This window comes from Nannospalax galili, unplaced genomic scaffold, assembly GCF_000622305.1.
Source record: "Nannospalax galili isolate Female #2095 unplaced genomic scaffold, S.galili_v1.0 scaffold529, whole genome shotgun sequence".
Lineage (NCBI taxonomy): Eukaryota > Metazoa > Chordata > Mammalia > Rodentia > Spalacidae > Nannospalax > Nannospalax galili.
Window position 1 is genome coordinate 308,666 of NW_008360309.1, and position 22,650 is coordinate 331,315.

At 45.1% G+C, this 22,650-nt stretch overlaps 1 long non-coding RNA gene and 1 pseudogene across 4 annotated transcripts in view; one reads left to right on the forward strand and one right to left on the reverse strand.

The window, feature by feature from the left end:
* LOC115068678 overlaps window positions 1–22,192 on the reverse strand; it is a 22,971-nt gene extending 779 nt beyond the window's left edge. Inside the window, exons 1-5 of one of the 4 annotated variants that reach the window (XR_003848006.1) lie at window positions 22,091–22,146; window positions 19,509–19,724; window positions 8,732–8,913; window positions 1,266–1,482; window positions 1–544 (exon numbers count right to left, since the gene is read on the reverse strand). The exon at window positions 1–544 is cut by the window's left edge and continues 779 nt beyond it. This is a non-coding gene — a long non-coding RNA (uncharacterized LOC115068678). Of the gene's footprint in view, window positions 545–1,265; window positions 1,483–8,700; window positions 8,914–19,508; window positions 19,725–22,090 lie in introns of all 4 variants that reach the window. The other 3 variants (XR_003848005.1, XR_003848008.1, XR_003848007.1) reach the window with 3 other exon arrangements.
* Window positions 15,370–16,100, forward strand: LOC103726827 (annotated as a pseudogene).
* Window positions 22,193–22,650: the final 458 nt, after the last annotated feature.

Below are 22,650 nucleotides of genomic sequence, written 5' to 3' on the forward strand. Positions count from 1 at the left end.
CAGGGTTTTTCTCCAGTAGGAATTCTTTCATGTCTTTGAAAGGAAGTGGAAGAATTCGGAAGTTTACCACATTGATTGCATTCATAACATTTTCCTATGGCGTGAGTTCCTCCAAGTGTGTGAAGTGAACTGGTTTATAAACCAAGGCTTTTCTGAATTCCTCATACTAAAAAGGTTTCTCTGCACTGGGAATGTCTTGATGTATTCCAAATGAACTTGGAAAACTAAAAAATTTTAAACAACATGCCTCACATCCACAAGATCCATTCACAAGATGGGTTTTCACATCTCTTTGACAACCTGTGAGACTGAGTTCTGTGACCTGTTTCCACATTCCCATACTCATGTGGCTGATCCTGAGAGTGAGATGTGGTGTGGTTTTCAAAGGATGAATAGCATTAGGAAGCCTTTTTATACACAATGAGTTGACGTGGTCTTAGTCCAAATGTTCATGCTCTTATTGAGATTCGGTATCCAAGTTGAGGGTTCTCCATCTTCTTGACCACCTTCTTCACTCTTATAAGGTGTCTCTAACATATAACTTCTGAAACAAAAAAGACAAGCAAGTAGTTGCTTTACTGACAGTTCATTCACAGGTTTGAGTCATACACTGCTCCCAAAACCAGGTAAAGTGTTTTATCTTCTGCCACATCTGGTCTGAAACTAAATGAGCCGACCGTTCTACAATATGGCTCCCCCAGAGCTATGATAAAAATAGCAGCTTTTTTTCTTTCTTTTTTTTTTTTTTTGGTCTTTTGAGATAGGGTCTCCCTGTAGCCCCAGCTGGTCTGGAACTCACCATATAGATCAGGTTGGCCTTGAACTCATGGAGATCTGCCTGCCTCTGCCTCCCAAGTGCTAGGGTTAAAGGTATGTGCTACCACACCCGACTTTAAGTGTAATTTTTATAATGATGAAAAAATTTGAAGTTGTGCTTCCTTGGTTTTTTGTTTATTTGTTTGTTTGTTTTGCTTTTTCTTAAATTTCATGGGACATTAAAATTCCTTCAAAGGACCTTTGCTTCTACTTTGGCATACAACTTACCTTAGATTTCCACCAGGATTTTTATAATGATCTTCAGTATTCTGCTCTTCCCATTTGTTTCCCAAAATATTGATAATTAGAAATTACTAAAAAAATTAGTTTCTAGCTTCAGTGTTCATAGAAATTTACTGATTTACTCACCACATTCTTCCCTTCCAAATCACAAAAGATAACCAAAAAATTTATTTCTTAATTTGCTAAAATAAGGTGATTATTCTTACCTATAGCAGTGAGGTTTCTGCAGGTCTCCAGCATCGCATCTCTGAAGAGATTCTTCTGAGAAGGATCCAGCAAAGCCCACTCTTCCTGGGTGAAGTTCACAGCAACATCCTCAAATGTCACAGAATCCTAAACATTCCGAAGACTCCACTGATATGTTCACATGATCCTGTGGGATCCACATCTTTATTCCATGGCACAGATGTTCTGATGGAAGCACTGAGCAATTTGAAAGGAAAGAGCACTGTAGGGACTCTGCTTTCACTACTGGGCCCAGGGCACAGGATGTGCTGCTGCACTGCAACAATTCTTTCTATAGCGCATGTCTACTTCCCGTCTTAAGAAAGTCTTAACATCTGATGTTCAGAACAGTGTTAACTAGCATGCAAGAGCCTGCCTGTCCTTAGAAATTCCTGCTCACAATGTTTAACCCTTTTTTAATAAATAATTTATTGAGAATTTCATATATGCATTTAAGGTGTTTTTTAAAAATATTTATTATTTTTATTTTATGTGTAAGTGTGTATTGCCTGCATGTAGGTAAGTGCACCCGTGTCATGCAATGCCTGCAGAGAACAGAAGAGACTGTCAGATTCTCTGGAACTGGAGCTACAGACAATTGTTAGCTGCCATGTGGGTGCTGGGATTTGAACCCTGGTCTTCCACAAGAACAGTCAGTGTTCTTAACCACTGAGCCATCTCTCCAGCCCCAGCATATGAGGTGTTTTGATCAAATCCATGCCTACTCCCTCCCCTCCAACTCCTCCCATATCTCCCCATCACTTTTTTCTGATAACTTCAGGTACTCTTTCTTCTTTCTTTTTTTTTTTTAAACGGGGCTTTTGGCTACTCTAACATTCCCTCCCTGAATAGGTAACCCTAAAATCTTTTAAAGATTAGATAAAAGCTCCCAAGTATTTTCGACATTTTTGGCCTTTGGAACAGAGTATGTTGCTAACAGGCCCAAGGACATTGTGAGTTTTAGCCAAGAAACTGGCTACTTTTCTTTGGTGTCTTTTCACCCTAACTGCCTAGCCAATCCCTACCTCGGATTCTTATCACACCATCCTCGGAAGGGGTTACCCAAATTGCCAATGATGAATCAGGATACACACTGCTCTGGCTTCTTCCTTGCTGAACAGGGATGCATGGTGAGGCAATTGGAGTACCCCTTCAGTGGGTCTATCTAAAAGGCTCCCAAATTGCATAACTCTTATCTCTAGGGGGAAAAGAAAGTCCTTGAATTGTGAATAGGGGATGTGAAGAAGTAAAGGCAAGAGTAATTAGCATTACACGTTCTAGACAGTGAACTAAAAAACGTCAGAACAGGGCAATTCAAATGTTCAAATGAACTTTCTTGACAAGGGCTTCCAAAAGCATCCCTCTATTGGGTTCTTCTTTATTTTTCTTTTGCCTTCCAAGGCTGGACTCTAGAGTGATGGATTCAGGATTTGCTTTTAGGCATTTTGATAGCTGCTGGAGTGGTTAGAATCAGTGTCAGTTCCTTCTCAAAGGTTTCTAGATAGGGGGATCACAGTGTTTAACTTTTTAAAAATTCTTTTTTAAAAAATATTTTTATTTTATGTGTATGAGTGTATTGTCTGCAGGTATGTGAATGCACCCATGTTGTGCAATGCCACGGAGGTCAGAAGAGGGCTTCTTCAGATTCCCCTGGAACTGGAGTTAAGGATGGTTCGTAGCCACCATGTGGGTGCTGGGAATCGAACCTGGGTCCTCTGCAAGAGCAGTCAGTGCTCTCAACCACTGAGCCATCTCTCCAGCCCCAAAATTCTTATTTTTATTGTATGTGCATGAGTGTTTTACCTGCCTGTTTGTAAGTACATCCATGCATGCAATGCCTGAGGAGGTCAGAAGATGGCGTGGAATGCCCTGGAACTGGAGTTATGGATAATTGTTGGCCACCATGTAAGTGCTGAGAATCAAACACAGGTCCTCTGCAGGAACAGCCAATGCTCTTCACCACTGAGTCATGTCTCGAGCCCCACAGTGTTTTAAGTTTTGATGGCATGAAGGAACTCAAGAGTTTTATAGAGCTCTCATGAACATAAACGATAGAGTAAATCACTCAGAAAAAATGACTTATGAAGCTGGTGTGGTGGCACACACCTTTAATCCCAGCACTTGGGAGGCAAAAGCAGGTGGATCTTTGTGAGTTCAAGGCCAGCCTGGTCTACATAGTGAGTTTCAGGGCAGCTGGGGCTACAGGGAGACCCTGTCTCAAAAAGAAAAAAAAAAAAAAAATGAAATGGCACTTTCTAAACTATTAGCCTTCAAAAAGTATTAATTAATCTGTTTGAAATCCATACAGATAACCTGGGGATCAGATACCACCCCATCCAAAATATAGCAGTTTAATGAGCTTTCCTGATGGGTACAATTTCATACACCCTGTCATAACTTGTTAAGTGGGGAAATGAGCCCATCCTATGTATTTACAGAAAAAGAAATAATTTATATGTGGTTGTAGAGCAATTTTCTCCAACTTGAAACATTCTAACCAAGTCCACTTGTCTAGGAAAGCTGAGACTTCCAAGATCCACAAGGCCCCTGCTCAAGCTTACGGAAGCAGTAAGCCACCACTGGAGCGATCCCTCAACTGTGAAGCTGCCCACATGTCATGCAGAACACTCTAGGGCTCCGACCTTCATGAGTAATCACTGGTGTTATGGTGGGCTTTCCAGTGGCCTGCCTTTCAGTCATCCCTGCTCCTCTGTGGCAGAAACCCACCCAGCCACCCCACATCTCCAGAACAAAGAAAAGGAAATGCAGCATGGTCCATGCTGAGTGCACCCAGCTCTCCCCGTCATCACCTTGGAGAACAGATCACCCAATCAGGGTGTGGGCATCACCATACACAGGAGACAAAGAAACCCAGCTGTGCACGAGGTATAAAAGACCAGGCCTTTCTTTGTTCAGGGCCCTGCTTTAGAAAAATCTATCTCTCTGGGTCACTGTACTGGTACAATAAACTGCTTCCTGTTTGGTTTTGCCTATGCAGTCTGTTTTCCTCTTTTCTAGGCCTGCAATACTGTAAGTAACCCGTACTCCTGCAAGTATACCCAACAGACTCACTGGTTCACCTAGCTGGACACTGGTAGGATTATTACTTTGTCTGCCCTTGATTACTTATCTGGGGTGAGCAGACCTTGTGTCATGCCTTCACAGGAACATACTTGGTGCCTGAACAGGGAAATGACAGAAACAAGGATGAGTTGGACTGATTACATGGTCCTGGCTAGGAGTAGCAAGGCATGCAATTGAGTCTGAATAGTTTGAGGGCAGACAGAATTGAAACAGCTGTCCTTCACTATGTGGGGTAGTGTGCCTTGCTATAGTGACAGCTGCATACATCTGGGGATGGGTAGTGAGAAGCGTAGACACCTACAGGGATGTCTGGGGGGATCCCAGGGTACAGTCTTCTATGTGGTATGGAGTGGCACACTTGCTTAATGAGTAGGGTCTGCCATGTGAGTGCACAGAATGTTTAGCAGTCTAAAGCAAATACTGCATGTAAGGGAGATTACTAGCAAGCTGTCTGGGAGGCTGCTGGCAGCTGCTATATGTAGTAAGAAATGCGTCTGAGGGGCCCAGTGGTTAAGAGCACTGGCTGCTCTTGCAGAGGATCCAGGTTCAGTTCCCAGCACTCACATGGTGACTAACAACCTTCTGTAACTCCAGTATTGGGATCCGATGCCCTCTTCTGATCTCCGTGGGTACTGCATGACATGGGTGCACTTATATGCAGGCAATACACTCATATACATAAAAAATGATAAAATATATTTAAAAAATAAATATATCTGAGTCTAAGATGGCTGCACAGAGAGAACCTGTTTGTGTGAAGGAGGAATTACTGGCTTTGGATTTGGAAAGGAAAGCAAAAAAAGGATGAGATGGAAGCATTGGCTCACCTCTTCTTACAGTCAGCAGGATACAAAGCACAGAGAGGGTAAGTTAGGTGAAAGAGCCCTTCTTAGTATCCAAAAATTTGAAATCCATAGGATGAGTCAGACAGTGAAGAAAAGAAACATGCGGTAAAAGTGACCATAAGAACTGAGGATGAGGCTAGGCGTGGTTAGCACTCAGGGGGCAGAGGCAGGCAGATCTCTGTGAGTTCAAGGCCAGCCTGGTCTACACAGCAAGTTCCAGGCCAGCTGAGGCTACAGGGAGACCCTGTCTCAAAGAAGAAAGAAAAAAAAAAGAAAAAAGACTTGAGAGGTGGTGTATTGATGCCCAGTTCACCAGCAAGACAGGACTATCTATATTCACTGGAAGGTTAAGAAAAGAAGTGTTGGGGCTGGAGAGATGGCTCAGCGGTTAAGAGCTGACTGCTGTTGCAGAGGATCCAGGTTCGATTCCCAGCACCCACATGGTGGCTAGAACCGTCCTTAACTCCAGTTCCAGGGGAATCCGGAGCCCTCTTCTGACCTCCGCAGCATTGCACGACACATGCAGGCAATACGCGCATACTCATAAAATAAAAATAATAAAATATTTTTTAAATAAAAGAAAGAAGTGCAAAGGAAGAAGACCTCGCTGGTCCCAGGGGTGTGAAGTCCCGCCCCAGAGTGAGCTGTGGGCATTTCTCTCCAAATAAGAAGTACGCTGGGGGAGGACGCTACCGCAGAAGCCAGGTCAGGCTGAGGGAGAAATAAAGGGAGAGGCCAAGTGTCTACTAGAACCCAGATGGGATGCAGCCAGACAGGCAGGCTGTAGCCATCCCCCTTGGCTTTGGGCTAAACCAACGAGCCTGAGCTAGACTGTGAAGCTCATGGGAGTGAGGGAATGCATGGAGGCGGGATGAAGGTGTGCAGTGTAGAAACATTAAATATTTTTCTTTTCTTTCAAACCCTGCAAAACTTGGAACTTGGTTTATGACAAGGAATTCTAGTCTTCTCATCCCACCCTACCCTGTAAGGAAAAACCCTGATGCATTCCTGAGCCTGACGGCTTGGGTGTTTTTTGTTTGTTTGTTTGTTTTTGTTTTTTTGGGGTTTTTTTTTTTGTGTGTGTGTGTGTGTGTGTGTGTACCCGATTATTTTAAACTAGCCAAACAGGAAAGTGTGAGGTCGGACCCCAGCCAATGGGGAAAAAACAGTTCTCTTGCATTAGGGATAAAAGCCCACCAGGCTTCTAGGTCCCGTGTGTACTTGCTGGATCTGACTGACCACACAAGATGTACTTTTGCAAAAGTAAAATTTGTCTTGCTGACTTCCCTCCCCTCCATTCCCTGTGCTAGTACTCCATCACCCTCCCAACTTCATATGCCCTCTTTTTCATAAAAACTCAATGACTGGCAGTGGTGGTGGCACATGCCTTTAATACCAGAACTCAGGAGGTAGATGCAGGTGAATTCAAGGCCAGCCTGGTCTACATTTCAAGTCCCAGGCCAGCTGGGGCTACATGGAGAAAGGAACGGAGGGAGGGAGGGAAGGAGGGAGGGAGTCAAAAAAATATAGCATTTCAAAAACACACACACAGATTCCCCGGGAGAATGGAATAGCCACCAAAGCACAAGAAGGGTGTGGAAAGGAGGGACAGAGAGAGGATGGTTAATGGGTATAGGAACACAAGTCTACGGGAGGAATAATACTGGGGGGAAATATACTTTGTTTTGTCTATTTCTATGATGTGCACATGTATACATTCACGTGTGTACAGGTGTATGTGCCCATATGTATGCATATGTATGGACTCCAGAGGTCAACATGGGATGTCTTCCTCGATCATAAATTAGTTTTTGAAACAGGAAGCTGTTTTTTAAGTTGGAACTCACTAACTCAGCTAGACTTGCTAGACAGCAAGCCTCAGGGATCCCGCTGCCTGCACATCCTCGGACTAAACACATGTGACTGCTGGCAATCTCCACTCGGGCCTCATTTTTGTGCAGCAAGAACTTGGCTGTTGGTGCAATATCCCCTTCCCCAAGAGAAAACTTTTGTTTTGTTCACTGGTTTGGGCTTTTTTGGGTTATTTGGTTTTTGTTTTGTTTTGGTTTTGAGACAGGTCTCCCAGTAGCCCCAGCTGGCCTGGAACACGTATGTAGACCAGCTGGCCCTGATCTCAGAGAGATGCACCTGCCTCTGCCTCCTGAGTGCTGGGAGTAAAGGTTTGTGCTGCCACACCCAGCAGAAAAGAATTTTTAGATATTTTATTATTTTATGTATATGAGTGTATTGCCTGCATGTATATGAGTGCACCCATGTTGTACAATGCCGAGGAGGTCAGAAGAGAGTGTCAGATTCCCCTAGAATTGGAGTTAATGATGGTTCTTAACTGCCATGTGCGTACTGGGACTCAAACCCAGGTCTCTTGCAAGATCAGTCAGTGCTCTTAACCACTGAGCCATCTCTCCAGCCCCCCAGCAGGAAAAATTTTTAACAATCATAAAACATCTTGACAATTACATTTCATAATAACTGAAGACTGTGAAATAGTGAGTACACTGGATTCACAGTGTTTTCAATACAGAGGAATAACATCTGAATTGGTAGATGTGCCCACTGCTCTAATCCAATCAATACATTTTGTAGGAATGTGTTGCAATATCACAGGTGGGCATCAAGACACACACCTTTAACCCCAGTAGCCAGAGATCAAGAAGGGAGGATTCTTTGGTGCAGGTTTTGTTCTTTTTAATTTATTTCCTTCTTTCCTGCCTTCTTTTATTTTTCATTATTTTATTTTATTGGGGGGGTGATTTACTTACATTTATTTTCTTTTTATTTTATATGTATGAGTGTTTTGCCTGTATATGTATAAGTGCACCCATGGAGGTCAGAAGAGGAATGTCAGATCCCCTGGAGTTAAGGATGACTGTTAGCGCCTATGTGGGTGCAGGGAACCAAACCCAAGTCCTCTGCAAGTAGCCAGTGCTCTTAACTGCTGAACCATCTCTCTGGACTCATTTTCCTCTTTTTTTGAGGCAGGGTCTCCCTGTAGCCCCACCTGGCCTAGAACTTGCTATGTTGACCTTGATCTCACAGAGATCCCCTTGAACACAGTAAGAAATTCTCCCACCTGGGGGCTGGAGAGATGGCTCAGCAGTTAAGAACATTGGTTGTTCTTGCAGAAGACCTGGGTTTGAATCCCAGCACCCACATGGCAGCTAACAACTGTCTTTAACTCCAGTTCCAGGGGATCCAACGGCCTCTTCTGTCCTCCGCGGGCATTGCACAACATGGGTGCACTTACCTACACACAGGCACTACACACATACATATAAATTTAAAAAATAAAATAAAATATGAAAAAAAAAAGAAATTCTCCCTCCTGAATGCTGGGATTAAAGGCATGCCCCTCACCTGGCAAAACAGGATTGAAGAGTGTGAGCCCATCATAGGCTTTATGAGTTCACAGCCAACATGGACTCGTAGTATGACCCTGTCTTATAAAATGAAATAAATCACACTGTACCCGATAAATAAGTGCAGTTGTTCCCAATCACCTCACTATTGTCCTTTTGTTCGACCTGGATACAAATCAAGAAGCTCTTCAAGTGCTGGTCTACACAGCCTTTGTATCCTTAGCCAGTTGACAGCAGTGAGGAGTGGCAGTAGGCAGGGGATCAGCAGCAGGTGGTGCCTTTAGTGTCACAGCCAGGATGTACTTCACAGCAGAAGCCCAGAGCTACAAGAATTAAAGGCCTTGTTTTGGTCAAGGACTGAACTGATTAAATTTAAACTGCCTTTACAACTCTTTTTGACTAAACTCAGCATGATTACTTAATTTCATTTAACTTGTATCAGGACTTCAACCAACAAATCAAAGAACACATTATTCCCAGGATCACATGCAATATTCACCAAGATGTCACCTCAGTCATAAATACAAGAGAGCAGTTTGCATACAAAAGTATATGGTGTAAGACCATATGAAATTTAAGGAGAAATAAGGGCTGGAGAGATGGCTCAGCGGTTAAGAACACTAGTTATTCTTGCAGAAGACCCGGGTTTGAATCCCAGCACCCACATGGCAGCTAACAACTGTCTTTAACTCCAGTCCCAGGGGATCCGACAGCCTCTTCTGACCTCCGCAGGCATTGCTGGACTTGGGTGCACTTACCTACATGCAGGCAATACATGCATACGCATAAAATAAAAAAAAAAGAAATAATTTTTTTTTAAAGTTAAAAAAAAAAGAAATTTAAAGAGAAATTAAAAAAGGAAACAATTGGACAATCTCCAGATAGTTGCATAGTAAATTACAGAGTTCTAAGAACACTTGAATCAAAGAAAGATCTCAAGAGAAATCTAAATGCGTTAAAAAAAAAAGCTGGGTGTGGTGGTGCAGGCCTTTAATCCCAGCACTAGGTAGGCAGAGGCAGGCAGATCTCTGTGAGTTCAAGGCCAGCCTGGTCTACAAAGTGAGTTCCAGGACAGCTGGGGCTACAGAGAGACCCTGTCTCAAAAAAGACAAAAAAAAACAAAAAACAGTTAAAAGTCTTAGAGAAAGTTCCAAGGCTGTCACATCCCTAGACAAATGTAATTTGTTACTATGTCCAAAATATGGATCCTTAAATTTATAGACCAGTATCCCAGTCACCACCCATCAAAGAAGCTTCTTTTTCAAGAGACAGAGATAATTACAGAGTTCTACAACTGATCATACACAGAGAGTGTCTGTGAATTGCCCAAGCCTAAGTAGCACATCTAGGATGCATCCTCTCCACCTAAGGCTCATGGAACACACCATAAGGAATGAAGAGAACACTAATGCATCTTTCAATTCTCATCAATGAAGCTCCCTCATGCAGCAGAGGGCCAGGAACACAAAAGGTCACAAATGGCCAAAATGCAGAGAATAAGAGTCTGCAGAGTGTGGGTCCTTGGACAGGTCTCCTACATTAAAATCCACCTGCCCAGGGCTCAGGGACCATTTTGGAAGAGAGGGGGGTAAGATTGTAAGAGCCAGAGAGGAGGAGCATGACCATACAGATATAGTCCTACAGGCACCTGGGACTCTTCTCATATGAACCTACAGCAATTGTGTCAGCATGCACAAGACCCGTGCAAACTTAATAAGCAGACAAAAACCCAGCAAAGAACCATGGAAATGAACAGCAAGCCCCAATCTTAGTTGAAGAATTATTGGTAGCTGATTGCTGCTGGGTGAGGAAGAACTGATATTCTTAAAGGGAGGGACACTAGATAGGCTGACTAGATCCCAGTGGATGGGAGGGACTGAGGGACATCTGGGGACACTAACTTTACATGCTAGGCCTTAACACAAATGATAGAATGTATGAACTCCAATGGGGAGGAGGGTTTTGGGAGGGTGCCAAAGAGGAAGGGGTAGAAAGATGATTTTCTGAATAAAATATACAAAAATTAGATAAAAAAAAAAAAAGCCAGGCGTGGTGATGCACGCTTTTAATCCCAGCACTCGGGAGGCAAAGGCGGGCAGATCTCTGTGAGTTCAAGGCCAGCCTGGTCTACATTGTGAGTTCTGGGACAGCTGGGGCTACGGGAGACTCCGTCTAAAAAAGACAAAAAAAAATGTATTAAAGACGGGGCGTGGTGGCACACACCTTTAATCCCAGCACTTGGGAGGCAGAGGTAAGTGGATCTTTGTGAGTTCAAGGCTAGCCTGGTCTACATAATGAGTTCCAGGACAGCTGGGGCTACAGGGAGACCCTGCCTCAAAAAGACAAAAAAAAAAAAAAACCCAAAAAACAGTGAAAGTACATTTTATTAAAAGTCAAAGTCTAAAGCACAAGTGGGGAAAGCAAATGTGGGTAGTTTAGTAAGCTGGGGCTCTTCTGGGTTCAGAGTGCACACACACCCATCTTCTACAATACACTTGGCGGCCCAAAAGCCCTCCCTGCCTGTACTATTCACACACACCCCCACTCTAAACAAAGCATCTAGCAACCTACTAACAAGACATGACCCCTTCCTGGATGGAGCTGCATATACCTCCCTATAAACAATGGAGTAAGCCTCTCCTCCCTTTAAAGACCACCAAACTTAGACAGCTTCTATCGAGCTAAATTATTATTAAATACATCTTGATCTATATACTGGTTCACATCCTGCTCCAGGGTAGGACTGCAGATCCACCCGGAACTTGTTCGGGGTATATTTCTTTCTGGTATTTACTGTTGCTTTGATTTTGTTTTCCGTGTGGGTTTTTGTTTTGTTTGTGGAATAAGAGGCCAAGAACCTGGAAAACCCAGTCCAGACCCCGACCGTCACAACACAAGCAGTGTTTCGAAGCGAACGAAAGTGTGAATGGGAACACTAGAAGTGAAGGGGGGTGTCAGTCGTTGCACCCTACATATTATTTTTTTTAATTTTATGTGTATGGGTTTATTGCCCGCATGTAGGTAAGTGCACCCGTCTCGTGCAATGCCTGTGAGGACAGAAGAGGCCGATGGATCCCCTGGAACTGGAGTTACAGACAGTTGTTAGCTGTCATGTGCATACTGGGATTCAAACTTTGGTCTTCTGCAAGACCAACCAGTGTTCTTAACTGCTGAGCCATCTATCCAGACCCTCACCCTCCATATTATAAAGGAAGAGAGATTGGCCTAGATCAAGCACTGGAAAATGATAACTAGAGAATGAAATTGCCAATAGGAAAACAATAGAGAACTCAATGATCATAAAATTGATTCTTCAAATATCAATTTAAAAAAATGTATTGGGCCAGGTGTGGTGGCGCAGGCCTGTAGTCCCAGCACTTGGGAGGCAGAGGCAGGAGGATCTCTGTGAGTTTAAGGCCAGCCTGGTCTCCATAGTGAATTAGGCCAGCTATCGCTACAGGGAGACCCTGACTCAAAAAGACCAAAAAAAAAAAAAAAAAAAAAAAAAGAAGCCAGGTGTGGGGAATGCCCTTAATACCAACACTTAGGAGGCAGAGGCAGGTGGATCTCTGAATTTAATGCTAGCTAGGGCTACACAGTAAGACCCTGTCTCAAAAAATGAAAAAGTGTATGTGTGGTCTCTGAGTGTGTGTGTGTGTGTGTGGACTCAAACTTGTAATCTCAGCATTCTTGAGGTTGAAGCAGGAAAATCACCATTATTTGAAGACCAGGTTGGCAAAAAAAAAAAAAAATTAGTAAAATTGATAAAACTACATAGAAGAGTGAGGCTGGAAATGGTGCACATATTAAGAACACTGACTGTTCTTGCAGAGAACCGGGGTTCAATTCCCAGCACCCACATGGCAGATAACAACTGTCCATATCTCCAGTCCCAGGGGATCTGACGGCCTCTTCTGACCTCCGCAGGCATTGCACACATGGGTGCACTTACACACATGCAGGCAATACATTCATTCACATAAAATAAAAATAACAAATCAAATATTTTTAAAAAAACACAAAATATATAGTCAATTTTTTGAAAAAGAGCAAAGAAAAGTCAATATTAGTATGGGAAAATCAACAAATATTACTGGACAATTTGAGCATCCATACCCCAAAACTAATTTACATAGAGTTTACAAACTTCCACAAAATCAACTCAAAGTGGATTCTACACCTTAAGGTGCAATGCAAGACTCGGAACGTCCAGAAAATAACCCACAGAACTTAGAGGGTGGGCAACCGGCCTTCTTGTGACGTCACTAACATGGAACCGGTCAGGGCAGTGAGGACCCTCAGCTCCCCACGAGATGCGCAAGCCGGCCCGTGGGGCGGAGCTACCCGAGGCCGCCAGGGGGCAGTGCTGCACCATCGGCCCCGCCACCCGCCCCGCCCCACCCGGGGAGGACGAGGCACAGCCCCCTGTGGCAGCTCCACTCTGGGGTCTGGACACAGCCGGTCCCACGCTCAACATGGCCCGGCTTCAGGCTCCCCTCGCGCTCTCCGCAGCGCCCCGCAGGGCGCTCCTACGTCAGCCCTCTCTCAAAACCCTCAGCGTGGTGGCCAAAAGAAGCCGCCCGCCGGTGCTCCTGATTGGACGATCTGGAGGACCTGATTGGCTAGGACCGCCCAGAGAGGCCTGAGTGACAGGAGGCGCTGAAACGCTCAGGGGAAATTTGCATTCAAGTTCAGCTTGCCCCTGAGCTGGCTCTGGTGTTTTGGTGAACTTTGTAGGCGCTTCTTCCTCGACACAGGATGGCTCTTGTGCACAGTCCTTTTGCTGACCCAGTGTCCAATGCTCAGAGCCTGGACCCTAGCAGTCCTGACAAGCCAGGCTGTTCTCAACAGGCTAATTAGACAAGTAAAGTGAAAAGGAGAAAAAGGAGATTTATACAATGTGGCCACACTGGAAAAAGAAGCAAAGGGATCCAGTATCAACCCCCCGCCCACTCCCTAAGTCATGGGTCTTGATGTGAAGTTTAAACAGAATGGGAAAGATGTTAATACAGTACTCCTATATGAAAGTCTCAAAAATAATTGAATTTAGTAAATAAGAGGCAACAGGAATGTATGATTGGGCAATCCTGATCAAAGTGTTATTGGAGAAACCGAGATTTTTTTGGCGGTTATCTGTCTCATTAACAAAAAGGATTTAGAAATAGACTGGAAACAAGCTCAAGGACAATTTTATTCGTTTACAAGAAAAACAAGGCAGTAAGCTGTAAACCCTTGCAGGTAGAAGAGGGACATGGCAAGGGGGAAGAGAAAGCCATGCTGTTTGCAATGAGGTCAGTGATCAGCCGCACGGTAAGAGAGAGCGGAAAACATCAGACTGCCAGGAAAAGCATATGCATGGCCTTTGGCCAGAATCCAAAACTGGATAAAGAAAAGTAGAAGAGGGGCTGGAGAGACACCTCAGTGGCCAACAACACACGGCTCTTGTAGAGGTCCATACACCGTTACTGGTGGCGCATTCTGGAGTCAGAGGCAGGTGGATTGCTGTGATTTTGAGACCAGCCTGGACTACATAGTGAGTTTCAGGCCAGCCAGGATTACATAGTCAGAACCTGTCTCAAAAAATAATAATAAAATAAAAAAAGAGGAAATTGAACACAATCCTAGTAAAAATTCTAACACTTTATGTTCTAATTGGTATATGAAAAGGGAGAAATTTGGGGATGTTGGATCTAGTTAAAAAGGAATAGTGGGGCTGGAAGATGATTCTGAAGTCTGGCAGGGTCCATCATCCCATGGGGTCCTTTTTCATTTCCTGGGAGTAGGAACAGCTCAACAGTAAGTCTGGCACCCCCCTGGGCCACTTGGCCTTCTGCCATGGGAGTGTCAGAGTCCTCTTTCTTTGTAGATCATGGCATGGGCATGAAAGGGTGGGCAAAGGCATATCTGCTATCTGTGAAAATGTTCACCCATCTGCCCTCTTGCCAACATAGAGCCTCGCTGAGGGTGATCAGTTCAGCCTTTTGTGTAGAGGTGTGCTGAGGCAAGCCCTGGGCCCAGATGACATTCTCCCATTAGGTGGTCAAGGCAGCTCTGGCATTCCAGCTCCCTCCCCTCTGTCACAAAACTGCTTTCATCCATAAACAAGTTGGCAGCTACCTCAGGTAAGGGGGTGTCTTGCAGGTCTGGGTGACTGGCATGGGAGATGTCCAGCAGATCCTTACAGTCATGGAGGGGCACCTCCAGGTTACTGTCAGGCATCAGGATTGGGGCTCTGAATGGTTAAGGTGAGACAGGGCTGAATAAGAAGCAGACTCTAGTACTGAGTGATGCAGGCATTTGACATCTATAGGCTCTATTTGCTCCCTAGAGGAGGGTCTCCAGTACATGGGGTGGGGGCAGGGGATTAGTGTTAAGTCTTGGTCCAAGGTGAGCATGTCAGCCTCCTTGACCAGCAGGACAATATCTGCTATGGTGCGTAGACAGGAGGGCCATCCTGAAGCTACTGGTTCTACGAGCTTGGAGTATGTTATAGGCCTTTGCCAGGATCCCAAAGTCTGAGTAAGCATGACTTTTACAATCCCCTGCGCTGTGCTACATGAACAAAAAGGTGAACATCAGGCAAGAACAGAGCTGGGGCTTGGGCCAAGCCCACTGGAAAGCCCATTCCTTTATCTCTCCATTTTAAGAGCTGGTCCCCCAAATAAGAGGCTGAAGCTTGCATTAGCGGTAAACCAGTTCTCGCAGGAGCTTGGGGAAGGAAGTGACTCGGATGGGCTCTGAGGGGAAAGTTCGCGCCAGGTGGACACAGCGCTGTCTGCATGGGCAAAGAAGACCCCAACAAGCCGCGGGGCAAGATGTCCTCCTACGCCTTCTTCGTGCAGACCTGCCCCGAGGAGCACCGACTCCTCGGTCAACTCCGCGAGTTCTCCAAGAAGTGCTGGGAGAGATGGAAAGCCATGTCCGCCAAAGAGAAGTCAAAGTTTGAAGACATGGCCAAAAGTGACAAAGCTCATTATGACAGGGAGATGAATTACATTCTGCCCAAAGGGGAAAAGAAAGGGAAGAAGACAGACCCCAATGCACCCAAAAGAGCACTGTCTGCCTTCCTGTTTTCTTTGAGCATCACCCAAAGATCAAAAGTGAGCACCCCGTCCTGTCTATCGGAGACACTGCCAAAAAGCTGGGTGAGATGTGGTCTGAACAGTCACAAACAGCCCTATGAGCAGAAAGCCAACAAGCTGAAGTACGAGAGGATATTGCTGCCTACGTACCAAGGGCAAGGTGAAGCAGGAAAGAAGGGCCCTGGTAGGCCAACAGGCTCAAAGAAGAATGAACCAGAGAATGAGGAAGAGGAGGAGGAAGATGAAGATGAGGAAGAAGAGGAGGATGAAGAATAAACAGCTGTCCTGTAATATGTGTGGGTTGTGTGCGCTCAGGCAATTGTTTTAAGAATGTGAAATTCAAGTGCAGCTCAACATTAGCATCAGTATAAAAAATGTACAGATTTTTGTATAGCTGATGAGATTCTTTGTAGAGAAAATACTTTTTTTTTTTTCGGTCTTTTTGAGACAGGGTCTCCCTGTAGCCCCAGCTGTCCTGAAACTCACTATGTAGACCAGGCTGGCCTGGAACTCACAGAGCTCCTCCTGCCTCTGCCTCCCGAGTGCTGGGATTAAAGGCGTGCACCACCACTCCTGGATTGAGAAAATATTTTAAAAATACAGGTTGTAGCTTTTTGAGGGGTTACTACATACAGTTAGATTTTAAAGGTTTTGATGTTGAATATTCCTAAATATTTAATGGTTTCTTTAATTTCTTTAGGTAGAACAGCAAACCTCATAGGAATTTGTATTACGAGTAAATTTTGGGATTTTTTTAGGATGTTGCATTTTTTGTTTTTTTGTTTTTAAAGTTGTAATGAAATTATGTATATTAAAAAAACTTGTCTCCAACCATGGCTGAGTAGTGAGGCCTTCCTATTTCAGTGAAGCCCAGGATCCAAAGTTAGCAATATCCCACTGTACCCAAGAATTCGTGTACCTGCTTTTTGATCTGGGGCATGGGGATCTGAAGGATAGCTTCCTTCTGGGCCTCAGTAAGGGGGTCCTCTAACCTCAAGAGAGTTTGTACCCCAAATAGAAGACTTCTGTCTGGCAGAATTGAGCTTTCTTTACAGTCAGGGTACCTCAGGGCCTGGAAAAACTGGAGCAGGTCTGGAGTGTGTCTCACAGGGAAGTAGGCTGGGTCAGCAGCAGTTAGCAGGAAGTCATCCATATATTGGAGCAGTGTCTAGTCAGGGTGAGAGGCTCTGAAGCTTGTCAAGTCCTTTTGAAGGACTTCCCCAACAGTGTGGGAGAATTTTAAACAAAGGCTAATTTTAGAGCTCAGGTGTTCTCTGGGGTCAGAGGATCAAAAGTATTCCTTAGCTCCCTGAAGAACCTCAGTGGTTTTGTATAGAATTGTGGGCTTTGGGCTGCCCCCTGATTCCCACTAGAATAGTCCAATGAAAAGTGCCCAATGCTCAGGAGCAATCGGGACCTGAGGCTTTTCAGAAAATAGGGGAGTGATCAGATTCAGGGCCTTCATGGCCCTGCACCAATCCTGATGTCCAAACCAGGAGCCTGAATCCCAGATCTTGGATCCCCTGGTCACTGAATGCAGCCAGGAGCAGTAGGGGCAGGAAGGGAAGAGGAGAGAAACCCAGTGCAGCATACAGGGGGGTTGGAGACAGTCAGTGGAGCCCTCATTTCAAAGAAAAGTATGTGGTGGGCATCTTGTCAAGGTACATAGAGGTAGCAACAGAGCAGTTCCTGTGACCTTTCCAGTCACAGGTCCTGCATGTCCTACCTTGGGGGCTTTGACAGGACTGGGGCTCAGGGAAGAAGGCAGATGGAGCGGAGAGCTGTAGTTTGGCAGGCACTTGTACAAATTTAAAGCATCTTGGGTAAGTAACTGGCACTGAGGAGACACTCCTGGACCCTCTTTGACAGTACAGCTGGGGGTGATTGGGGGTACTGGTCTGCCTGCTACAGATATGGTGGCAGAAGCCTGGTCACATGGAGGAAGGTTATGGGCATCTGTCTTGGAGTTCAGGGCACTCCCAGTACATACTGGAGCCCATAGAACAGTCATAGCTTCACAGCGACCTTAAGTCAGGATGTGATAAGGCACCTTTGTGAACATAGCTATGCCATGTTGAAGTCTAGCCTGAATCTAGCCTCTGAAACTAAAAGGCAGTTGACCCAGGGTGTGGGAACAGGTCAGCATGTCCCTACTTGCTCCTGCTAACTACAGATTTATGACTTCTGTGTTTTTTCACTTGGCTTGCTCTTGCAGAATACTAATTGTTGTCTTACAGAATAGAACTTGTTAGAGGGGCTTTCCACCCCTAAGCTTGGGAACTTGAGCTTTTCACCCTTGGATGTAGTTTTACTGTATAAAAGCTTACCTTAAAGACAGCTCAGGACTGCACTTGGGAACTGAATGCCCAGTGCAGTCACTGGCTGGCTAAAAATATATATAAAGACATTATTTTGGCATATTTTTCTGTGTCTAAGTGGTCTTTTCTGATGAAAGAACATCATAACAAGGACCCGGGCCAAGACCTAAGGGACATGTGCCCCCCAGGAGACAGAAATGCAATAGCAACAGCTTTTGAACAACCATAGAATAAAGGATAAAGGAGGAAGGGCCCTGAAGATCACTGTATCTCACCAACATTAGTAATTACTCAGGGTTTGTTTTTCCTTTTCATTTTAATAGTTGCCAGATCCATTTATGAGAAGTGTGAGAAGGACTGGGAAAACTACGAGGAGGGAAGGGACATGAAGCAGGGGTGCTCTGAGGTCTGCCATGTTATCCCATTTCATGGGTTTTCATTTGTCTACCCAGTCAGTCCTGATCAGGCCAGCAGGACCATGAGGTGAGTCTATGGCAAAAAAAAAAAAAGAAGCATCCAGTTCCAAGAGCAGAAGATGGGAGAGGTGTACAGGAAGGCAGGAACAGCATTGACTCATTCCTCACCTTCTAGTAAGGAGATTTATTCACAATCTTTCTAAATTTTCATTTTCATTGTCAGATATTTCATAAAATGAACCTGCAGGCTGGCCTGGAACTCACTACGTAGACCAGGATGCCCTTGATTTCATAGAGCTCTTGTCTGCCTCTGCCTCCTGAGTGCTGGTATTAAAGGCGTGCACCACCACACTGGGCAACTGAAACATTTTATAGTAAAGAATCGTTACCCTTTCTCTTATGAAGAAAGTCAACCAAAACTAAAGCAAATAAAGTATACATTTTCTCCAGCCTTTTACAATTTACTACATATATATCCTTGAGTTATACATCGCCTGTTTTCTTTTATATTCTACTACAATCAGGCATTTTAAATTCGACAACATTAAAACTTTAAAGTTTTAGGCTTTTTCCATATCATATTCTATCCCTCTATAAGCAGGTCCCAAATACACCAATCTCCAATGGTGCACCAGTTTACCAGATGACCTTCTCAGCCAACATCTTGACTATAGAGAAGGATCCAGCCAGGTATGGTGGTACATGTCTTTAATCCTAGCACTTGGGAGGCAGAGGCAGGCAGATCTCTGTGAGTTCAAGGCCAGTCTGGTCTACTTAATGAGTTCCAGGACAGCTAGAGCTATAGGGAAACCCGGTCTCAAAAAAATAAAAAGCCGGGCGTGCTGGCGCATGCCTGTGGTCCTAGCACTTGGGATGCAGAGGCAGGCAGATCTCCGTGAGTTCAAGACCAGCCTGGTCTACATAGTGAGTTCCAGGACAGCTGGGACTACAGGGAAACCCTGCTTCAAAAAAACCAAAAAAAAAAAAGAGATCCAGGGGAGGTTCTTCGTTAAGATCACACTCCCATTATTAAATACCAGATTAACAGATCAGACTAGACAAGACCAGAATGAACCACCAAACCAGAAATAAGAGAACTTACCTCCTAAGAGGACGAGAAGGACTCAATCAGTTTTGGTTTATGGGTTATGCAGCAGCCATTCTGGGACTCTCCAGCTCTGATGATAGTTATGGGGCCCTAGAATGTCTCAGGGGACACCACCCCTGTAATAATTCATCAAGCTGAGAAGATCCAGAGCAAGGCTGAGCCCCTGAGAGACAATCTCACTGGGGCCTCCAATTGTAACACTGAGCAAGCCTGAACAAAGGAATGGTCAAATTAGGAGTCTTTTATTAGCTAGCTAGCAAGCTGGTGCTCAGTAAAGGGGGGTCATGCCCAAAAGAACTCTCAACCATGAGGGGAAGCAGGACAGGGTTTAAAAAGCTTTAAACCACAATTACATCATGCTAGGGGCAAAGCCAATAACCATAGTTACATCAGATCACCATAAGTTACATCAGACCAGGGGCAGGTCAGTTAACAAAGAGGTTTTCAGTTAACAAAAAGTTTCAATTAGGAAAAAACAAATTTCTCAAAATGTAGAAACAATGGGCTCTATGGTGATGCAGGTACAGCTGGGAGGGAGGACTTGCTCTCTGGACATGCTCCTGGCTACTTGTAAGTTTCCCAGTATTGTAGATCAATGGACTTCCTGAAACTATCTGCATGAGATGATCTGCCTGTCTGGCTGCAGTGGGAATGGCTGGGCAAACACACAGGGTAAAGCAAAATCACCTAGAGTAAAATGGAGTTAGTTTTGCCATTTCAATAGACATGCATACACATAAAATAAAAATAAAATCTTTCCAAAAAGAAAAGAACTAGTACAAATAGGGCTGGAGAGATGGCTCAGCAGTTAAGAGCGCTGGCTGCTCTTGCAGAGGACCCAGGATCAATTCCTAGTACCCACATGGTGGCTAATAAAAATCCATAACTCCAGTTTCAGGGGATCTGATGCTCTCTTCTGGCCTCCTCAGGCACTATATGACATGGGTGCATTTATATACATGCAGGCAATACACTAGTACACATAAAAAATAAAAGTAAATTGTACAAGCCAGGCATGGTGGCACATTCCTTTAATCCCAGCACTTGGGAGGCAGAGGCAGGCAGATCTCTGTGAGTTTGAGGCCAGCCTGGTCTACATAGTGAGTTCCAGGACAGCTGGGGCTACAGGGAGACTCTGTTTAAAAAAACCAAAAAAAAAAAAAAAAAAGTAAATTGTACAAACATGAACATACGCTGACACATTAAGACGTCCCATAAAACTACAAAAATGAGGATAGGGCACTAATATTTGGGAAAGAATGAAGAAAAACAACAGAAAAACCTTCCGAAAATCACAGAAATGCAGTTTTTTTAATTTTTAAAAAATATTATTTTCATTTTGCGTGTATGAGTGTATTGCCTACACGTATGTAAGTGCACCTGTGTCGTGCAATGCCCACAAAGATCAGAAGTGGGCTTTGGAGCCCCAGAACTGAAGCTACAGACAGTAGCTAGCCGCTGTTGCGTGTTCTCCTCAGGCCAGCTGTGAAGACCCTAACCTGGATCAGGTCCCCTGCCGATTGGGGGGGTGGTAAGAGGCGCGGGTTCACGACACACAGACCCCCAGGAGTCGGAAGAAGCAAGCACTAGGCGAGGTGCTGCAGATTCGTTTAATGCAGGAGGAGGCACACCTTACATCTCCCTTTTCTCCGCCCCCAAGTCCCTTTAGTCAGCATATCGTTTTCTGGTCGTCGCCATGCAGTCTGTCAGCAGTCACTGGGCTCACGAGCAGGGTACCAAGGCCTGCACTCCTTCTGGCGGGCTATTTGCAGACCAAGAAGTGAAGTGAATTCTCGCTGAATCCCAGGGCTCTGGGTCCGGGCCATCTTTGGAGGCCTCCTGCTACAAGCCGCCATGTGGGTGCTGGGAACTGAACCTGGGTCCTCTGCAAGAGTAGCTAGTGCTCTTAACTGCTGAGTCATCTCTCCAGGCAAGGTTATTATTATTTTTTTTTTATGAGCAAAGGAGGGGTCTGGAGAGATGGTTTGACTGTGAAGAGCACCAGTTGCTCTTGTAGAGGACTGGTGTTCGAGTCCGAGCACCCATATGGTGGCTAAGAACCACCTGTAACTCCAGTTCCAGGGGCTCCGAAGCCCTCTTCTGACCTGTGTAGGGTTTGTGCCACACGGTGCACTTACATACATGCAGGCAATACACTCATAAAAATAAATTTTTAAAAAGTGCAAAGGAAACAAACAAATCATTAACATTACTGAACCAACATGGCACCTACATATAAAACTTCCACAAAATTACCTCCAAGTGAGTACTGCCCTGTGAAATGCAACGTTCAGAACTTCTAGAACTGAGAAAATAGAAGTCCTTGATTTTCCTAATGAGTCTCCGATTTCACACCAAAAGCACCCATGTACCAGTGACGACACCTCCAGTAAAGCTTCCGTAGGCAGGGCACAGTCCTTTGGGCGGCTGACTAGAAGTCTTGTGGCCAAGTTCCAAGTCACAGCATCGTTAGCAGGAGACTCTGCTGCCAGCCCCGCCCAGCCAGGCCCCGCCCAGCCCGGGAGACCCGCGGCTGCCACTCCTCCCCATCGGGGAACAGCGGGCCCCAAGCTCACCCGTCCTGCGCCCGCGGCTCCACTCCTTCAAGATTGGGCCCTCGCAGCACAGCTCCTGAAGCCTCACTCCCACGCAGAGCAGAATCCGCAGAAAAGCTTCCGGGAAAACCCTGCCCCTGCCACCCATCAGCGGTCCTGATTGGACACTCTCTTCGAGGCCCTGATTAGCTAGAGAGGTCCGAATGACTGGGACAGCTAGGCTGGTGCAAGGAACTAAAATGATGGAAAAGCCACAGCCCCTCCCAGCCCTGGTTTCAGTCCCTGGCAGGCACATACCTACCAGTTTAGGGGAGATCTACATTTAAGAACTTGTTCCTACCTCCCAGAGCTACTATCATCTGGCATCCGGTATGTACTTCCTGTTCTTCATCCTGGGCACAGGGTCGCTGGTGTACACAACCCATTAGACACTTGGTGTCCAATGGGATGATGACCTTGCCTCATAGCTTTAAAGGCAACCAGCCCATGGCAGGTCAAATTGGAATATTTCCTTATCTTTACATATATAGGATTTTGGTGGATTTTGAAGCTATTATATTTTAAAGATTGCTAAGGAACCT